We start from the raw sequence: 8597 nt of genomic DNA, 5'->3' as shown, positions 1-8597 counted from the left end.
CCTTTGTACCATGTTCCTGTTTTTTTAATTTAATAAATTACTAAGAGCTTCGGGAGGTTCTGGAATGAAAAATATTGTGTAACTATTGTCCTAAGACAGAAACAAATGAAAACACATTTGTCCTTAGGTGCTTAGACATATTGGATAAAAGAGAAAACCATTTCAGCTGGAGTGACTATTTCATTGAACAAATATGCATGTACAAATACTTATGAAGATAAATTTAAGATTACTATAAAGGGTACAGAATCTTTTTGCCTATTACAATTCCCATTACAATATCAGAGCTGCTGCTAGCAGTCTTATGAAAGCAGGCATTACAGAAACCAACTACATTACATCTAATTTTCCTTCTTTATTCTACTACTTTGACCTTTGAAAATTAGTGTAGATTCCTGAAGTGATTCTATAGCTGTCTGTAAGTTTATGCACAGTATCTACTGAAAATATTTGCAAATTTAAAATAAATCATTTTAACTTCTAATTGCAGTAGCAATTACTGTTCTTACCATGAAACTGCCAAGCTTTTGTGGGCAAATTATCCCACTTGCTGCCAGATAAAAAACTGAACATGAAGCTGCTGAAATAATCTCGCAGTATGGGCATTTAAAAAAGGAGTAAAAATGTTATTCACAGGTTCAGAGGAGGAGCAATAATGAACACTTATTTGTTTTAAAGGTATTTGGTGATTTAACACACGCAATTTCTTTTAGAAAACTATCTCATTGTTTTAAATGGCCTTGAGCCATTAGCTGGGAATCTGAGAAACTAAAATGCTGGTTTTTATCAACGTGTACATTAAATCCATATCAGATTTTCCTTTAAGAATTTTATGTCAGTCAATATGGGTTCTGTATGTCACCGTTTTCCATATTGTACCAAATTAAAATGAAACATCTCATAAGAAGAACAAGATGTGTATGCATTGTTTTCAAGGACTTGGCAAAGAACCATTAGCTGCATATTGTCACTGTGTCTTCACAAATGCAGGGATAAGGGAGTAAGTGGAACAAGAAGTAGGGGACAACAGAAATAAGGAGGAAAAATTCATGTTAAAGAAAGATTCACCAAGGCATAAGAGCTCAAAGACACCAATGACATAGCTTCCAAATCACTGGCAAACTATCCCTCAGAAGTATGTACAGGTACTCTAAAGAAGGCTGGGAATTTATTCTCTTGATAACTGCTGCTGTTGGTCAGGCAGCTTGCTATCAGTCTTACTTGAGAGATGGCCTTCACGAAGATCATAACCTTTCTCTGGAGGACCATCCACAATTTAAATAAGCATTCTCAATGTCCAAGGGTTGCTGACCTGGTGCGTGAAGAGGCCGAACTATTTCCATTAGTCTGAGCAAGCCACAGGTCCTCTGAAAATACTCCTTGCCAGGAGGATCTCTGTGTGGCCATCACTTCCTTAAGTTTTATAGTGATGCACTTACTGCTGATTGTCCAACATGACAGTTCCAGTTTCTGGTATAGCCGCATTTGACTCACCTGGCTTCCATGTTATGCCTTGCCCTTGAGACAGAGGAAAACATGAAGGTCAGGACCATTAGTTACTCTGTTGACCAAAGGAAAATTCCGGCTGAATGTACACAGTGTTAGGACCTATTCCTACGAGAAGACGGAGTGTAGAGTAATTTCTGGTCAAGCAGATTTGCCATATTGCATGTTTATGATTAGTTTCAATTTAGCCTGATGGAATCTGAACAATAGTGACAGCTAGAAAAAGCTTGAAGAGTGATCTTTCCACTGTATTAAAGTGATTAATTTAATATTTGCACTGAATTACAGCAATTACAGTTAACCGAAGGGCAGCATTCTCAGTTTCCTTCATTTTCCCATGCATTCATTACCAGCCAAGAACTCTTGGATCAATAAAAGAGGTACAACTCCTCCAATTCCTGTTTTCGTTTGAAATGTCTAATCTATTTGGTCCATAGTCCATGACACAGCCAGCCAAAAAAGATTAAAAATAATTAAAGATAATAAACTTAAGCTAAGTCCTCAGATGTTACAATTCTTCTTAATCAGCTTGGCCTGCATGAAAAAGGCCTGTATTAAGCCTGAGACTGTGAAGATCTCATGTCTCTCTGATTTTTAATCACAATCACAATTAAGTGCAGATTACAGACATGACACCAGGAAAAATAAAATAGTCTACTTAAAAGTAATACTGAAAAATATACTCAAGGACGTAGTTTAAGTAGTATAGCTAAACTATAACTTATTTGCAATTCCAAACCATTAAAATCACTTAGGAGCAGTTTGGTACACTATGCTCTGTCCTTACAAGAGTCCTGATCACTGCAGCGATGATACAAGAAAGGAATACTTGCTGTTGTAATAATCATCTCTGGATGCCTTTCTAAAACGTACAGATCACATCATGAGAATTTTGCCACTTGTGTTTCAAAGCGAAAACTGAGCTACTGGAACACTGAAAAAAAGTCAGAAAAGAACCTTGGCTCTTTTTCAGTTTTAGATCCCCATAAGCATTCAGATATTATTCACTTTCATATGTTAAATTGGAAAGGATAAGATTTGAAGTTTCAAAGCCCTATTTATCTTCCTCCTAATCTAGCATGCTTGTTCCCTTTGCAATGAAACTTTTACTGTTATCTGCTCCTGTCTATTATCACATCATCCAACTTCTCTCGAATGTTTCTGACCTTCACCTGCACTTGCTGCTTCTCTCATTCCAAGCTCCTCCAGGGGATGCCAGCTCTGGACTGAAACATATAGCTATTTTTTTGCTAACTCTTTTAAAAATCCACATCTACTGTGACACATGCAAGCTATGAGGTGACTAACAGCAGGTCTACCAAAGGGAATCTGGGCAATATTTGATAATAAAAATAGCAATAGCAAAATTTATTCTTCTTTTCTAATCTTCATTGATGAGTTTCTTAGGGCATGTCTGCACTGTGCAATGCTACAGGACACAGAGATACCTGAGCTGCTACTGAACAAGGCAGCTCTGCAGGACAGAGCTAATTAGCCAAGCACAGTGCCACGCCAGCAGCGTTACATTGCTTTAGAGAAGGAAGTTAGTACGTCTTCACAATACCGCACTCTGCCCTAGCTTGCTCAGTGGGAGCCTGATGATTTCTGGATCCATCAGAGTGTAGAACTTCATTAGTAATTGTGCAAACTAAAGTTAGCAAAACTCATGTGATTACTTATTTGTAAGTAGGATTTTTCTTAATGTCTTAGGTGGGTGCAAACAAAGACCAATTTTAAGCTTCTGTCTATCAAACACATACAGATACAAAAATTAAATGGTTTGTGTGTGAAGAAAAAACATATTGAATACTGAAGGAAATAAAGGGGATCGGTCAGCCAGAAATGGGTGACTTCAAGTGGAAAGCAATTTCTTAACATTTCTTGAAACAGCTTCTACAATGCAGAAATTGTTCTCTTTTTATGTTATTTCAACATTATAGAAATTCGAATAACTAGAAATTTAATTTCCATCTACATTTAAAAAATAGCAAAAAAGTATTTCTATACATTGCAAGATTACACTGCCCTGTGACAATTTTCCACATTATGTCTTTGCACAAATAGAACACACAGAGCTGAGGAAACTCTTGCAGGAGCACAGGCCTCAGTCAGTAAGTCTTCCTAACCATGGTCTATAATTAAGATGATGATCCTCAAAAAAGCCATGTTAGAAACTAGCAAAATAGAAGGAATAGACTTAGAAGATGAAGGTAGCCATTAAAAGTTTCCAAAAGGCAAAAGTATTTGAATTAAAGTGTTTAGACCCAGCTTAGAAACTGCTTAACCATACTATAATTGACTAATTAGAAGCACCTGTAATCCAAGATGGAAACAAATGGAGTAGACTAAAACAGTATGACTGACCAGTAAGATCTGTATAAAAAGTTATCCTAGAATATGAGTTCTTTAAAACATAGAAATCTCCATCATGATCAAGTCATCCATACAGGATAAACTACAGATAGTGTAATGTGAAGCGGGAGCACAGAAACATAAAAATCTGGAGTCAAAATGGCAAGACTTGTAACCTAATAGATTTTGAAAGTAAATCTTTCCTTCTTTCAAAGAAAGAAATGAAACCATGCTGACCTAACAGTATAGCTAAGAAAGGTACAGTCATTAGAGGTAATAAGGAATTTGAGATATGTTCATATATCAATTATATTTGTGGTTAGGACACTTTATCACACAACTGCACTCACTAACAGCAAAACCTCTGACTTCACCCATAGCCTGAAGAGTGAATCTAGGCACTGAAATCAAGGCAGCGGGGGTTGGTCTGACACAGGCTGTGTTCCCTCATCCCTGCCAGGGTGGCCAGTAAGCTCCTGCAGAGCACACGGCAGCCAGGATATGCCCTTGTGTCCCTTCATTGAACAAGGGCACCCTGCTAGGTAGTGAGGAGTGTTCTTATTGATAATCTACGATTGGCCAGGTCACATAGAGATAGCTGGACCCATTATCTGATGTAATAATAATCAGTGGGAGAGATTTCTGGTTTCCACCCATGGGTATCCCAGGGTACTGCAGCTGGGGGTCTTTTCCAGCCAATCAGTCAGAGGTCTCCCATCAGCAGAACAGAATCAACCAGAATTACAGAATGGTTGGGGTCAGAAGGGACCTCTGGGGATCATCCAGTCCAACCCACCTGCTAAAGCAGATTCACCAGAGCAGATCACACAGGAACGTGTCCAGGCGGGTTTTGAACGTCTTCAGAGGAGACTCCACAACCCCTCTGGGCAGCCTGGTCCAGGATCTGGCACCTCAAACTAAAGAAGTTTCTCTTCATATTCACATGGAACCTCCCAGAAAAACCTCCCCAGCTCAGCTACTATGTTTGCTCAGGGTTAATTCACCAAGCTCTGAAACACCACTTCACACCGTCTGAGGCAGAACAGAGACCTCACTGAGCACTTCAAGGCACTAACTTGCTCCATGGGAAGCTGATGGTGCTTGTGAGCAGGCACAGCACCAACAAGCTGCTTTAGGAATAATGATCTGACTGCAACCGACTTCCAGCCCTGCTCCATGGTCACTGTCACAGGCTCCCTTCTATGTCCAGCTCCGCAGTATCACTAGTTTTGAAAATGTAAACCTCCTAAGTAATGTGTTTATCTGTAACGCAGTGTAGTGAAAATCAAAGACTTAATTTTGACTAACTGCATGTGTTGAATTTACTCAGGCTAGCCAATTTCAGAAACTACATTTTTATGGCATGTTCATCCTTGACATTTTGGCTTCTATTTTTCCCAGGTGGGATGCTTAATGACCAATTTCCAACATGCTCCAAAGTGACTCAGGCATCATTTCTGCACTCGTCTGATCACCCTGTCAAAAGTTCTTGCTCACACAGGTTTCTACACCCACCTTCCAGCTCAGACTGGGGGCCGTATCTTACTACTTGAACAGCAAGAAAGCATTAACAGTAATTACAGAAATGTTTTTCCTCTGCTCTAATTACAGTGACATCAGCATTCTATTAACCTTTAAATTACTGGTATGTTTCCAGGAGAGAACTGTAGTGAATAGCAGTTAAAAAAAAGAAAAAGCTCTATGATTTCAATGCAGAGAAAATAAGCAAGAAACAAAGCAGAGGGAGCATATTTGGGGCCAGTTTAAATTCCTCCTAGCAGTGCACTTGGACACCACTGCCTCTGACAGGTCAGACCCTCAGCCTGTATACATTGGAATAGCTTCACTGAGTCTGGTAGCTTGGTAGCTATAAAGCACAGTTTTTATTTTCAGTCTTTGGATATCTAGAGAAAAAACACCCTAAATGTGGTGTGGTAGGTACCCAGCAGCTGGAAACACTGCGAATTTACTGTCTTGCGTATGCTCCTTGACAGACAGAACTAAGCATTGTTCTGGATTCACCTTAATAACAATATACAATGAAACACTGATAAACATGAACCAGAAATTATTTTATTCCTTTTGCAATAGTCTAATTTTCTCTGTTATTAAGCTGATTTTTCTTATATTCCATTGACGAGATTCCTTAATTTTTCTGCAACTGGCCTCAGAATGGAAATACTTTTTTCAAAAAGCAAAGGAAATAACAGGTTGGCAGAAAAACAATGCTTTACGGAAGAAGTCAACTAAAGTAGCTGATATTTTTTCGTATTCTGAAAATGATGGGATGCTTAGGGATGCTTAGTCAGAGGAAATGGTTTTTGTCCCTCGAGGGTTTCCAAGCACTTCATTCCTTTAAAGGAAGTCTGTGGAAATACTTCCCACAAGAACATGAATATTCAGGAAAAACAGGGAACCATTTATGCTGACTAATATTTTTTCATTGTGTTGTTTCTGGCAATGGTGCCTGTTCCCCAAGTACACCTAAGCAGACATACAATGACAAACACTTCTATAGTGATGTAACAAAAATTTCTGTTTACAATAGCATATGCAGAGGCTTGGCAAAGTAAGAACACAGGAGGACCAGTAATGGAATAAAACAACCTTATTATCTCATACACAACTAGAAAGAACCCAATGCAGATAATTCTTCATGGAAACAAAATTGTTCCTTTCTTCCAATGACAAGAATCACTTTCATAGACACAGTTCTTACGCAGTTTAGAATTCTATTGTGTGTCCTTTGTTATTCTGTCCAAGACTATCACTTCAGGTTAAATCTTCTCTGATGTTTGCCTGGAATTCTGGCTAACACATTTGTGCATATCAACACTGAATATTGCGACCATCATTCCATCTTTTCCTGCAGAATGAGGTCTGGGTAGAATATTTCCCACTCAAAGAAGTTTCTAAAATGAAAAGTCACTCTTTATTTCCTTTTTTTTCAGTATCTTTTCTAGGAGCTGTTCTAGTTCACAGAAATAAAAAAAAACTGGACCAGGTGAAGTGAGTGCTATGGCAAAAGAGTCTCAACTGAAACTCAAATCCTTGATCTGAACCAGGTAGAGTGGGGATGTAAGCCCAGTTTTTTCTCTTGCTGTGTGACAGAGCCACCATGCCATGGGTAATACTGGATTGATTCTCTCTCTCTCTCTGTTTAAAATTTCAGGCGGGATTTCAGGGAAACCTTTATTGACCAAGAACAACCAAAACGGCCCTTCTCAAAGGAGAAGTTTCAGCATTTCCTCAAAACGGTTTTGCCAACTGAACAAAATACCATGACCATCTGACTTGTACCATTTTCTAAAACAGCCAAGAAGCTTCAAGACCATGAGATTCATCTTCAAAAGTTTATATCCTTAGAAGCCTTAATCTCACTTCATTTCCTTGAAGGTGAGAGCAGTCAGCATGGATTTATCACAGGCTGGATGAAGACTATAGAAACCCCAAGGCATAGCGGAGCATGTAACAGCAGTATAACCCTGGTGGCATTAGGAACACAGTGCTTGCTGAGCCTTGGCAGAGGTGACTGACTCCAATACAGGAGCTCTTAAATCAGCACACACCTTTATTGAAAATGCACCTACAAAGAATTCAGTTCTAATGAAGCAAGTAAAAGCAACTGAAATTGCTTAGCATATACCTTTAGAAAATCTTATTCATGTTAATATACTGGCACTGCTACAATTAATAGGCTGTTCAAATTTCCCTTACAGTTTCTATTACAGGAGGTTTATAATTCAGGCATAAAAATGTTACTCTGGGCTGAAGCTTGCTATTTAATGTCTTAGCTCATTTCATGCAGCTTTTCTGCACAACACAGCTCACCTCCCACCCCCAACCAGTAACAGAAGCTGCTACGTGGGGTTCCTCAAGCTAACAGGCTGGTAAGGGGTCAGCAAGCTCTGCTTGCCATCTGATGTAAGGTTTGCAAAAGTATATTTTCAAAAGAACACTTAGGTATGTCCAAGAGCAGATGAGGTATTACTAAGAGCTTGGGGAGTAGCTCTTCCAACACTAAACACAATCAGAAATGTCCATAGCAATTTACTGACTTCTTATTTGCTTGTCACAAATATAAGGAATTTGGATCTTCCTGTCACCTCGAATATGGATCATATTGGCATATGGCTTTTGAGAGGGAATTGTCTTGTATTTGAGACCAAGATAACAAGCACAGAATGTCCATTGAGAATGAGACTGAAAACACAGGAGCAAAACCACACCAATAACTGGGAGCAGACAGGGTGTCAGCCACCTAGATGCCCTAAAAGATAACCAAGGACCATATTAAAAAACTATCCAAGAACAGGTCGAATAAATGAGTCAGAAAGGGAATGGAAACAGAACTGAGTCTGGATGAGACTTCTACTATGGTAAAAGAGGTGACAACATTGGGATTCTTCCCAGATTGGCCATAACTGTTAGTTCTGACTCAAGCCATAACTCCACAACCACTAACACTAGATCTGTACAGTATCAAATCACTTTGCCATGTAAATTTCATCCACATAAGCTATGGATGCACACTGCATTTCTGTTGAAATATCCGCACCAATTATAATGTTAATGAGGGTTTTCTACCATGACGTGAAGACAGACAGCATCTTAACTAGCAAATGCCATTTATGTAAGATGATGGTTGCAGATGGAACACAAAAGGTTTTTTTCTGATCTGGCATTAGGAGTTCAAAATCCTAAATTACTACACCATCAAATCATCATCCCAAAGGAAA

This window comes from Patagioenas fasciata, chromosome 7 (genome assembly GCF_037038585.1).
Source record: "Patagioenas fasciata isolate bPatFas1 chromosome 7, bPatFas1.hap1, whole genome shotgun sequence".
Taxonomy (NCBI): Eukaryota; Metazoa; Chordata; class Aves; order Columbiformes; family Columbidae; genus Patagioenas; species Patagioenas fasciata.
The sequence above is the reverse complement of the archived record's forward strand: the minus strand, read 5'-3'. Positions refer to the sequence as shown.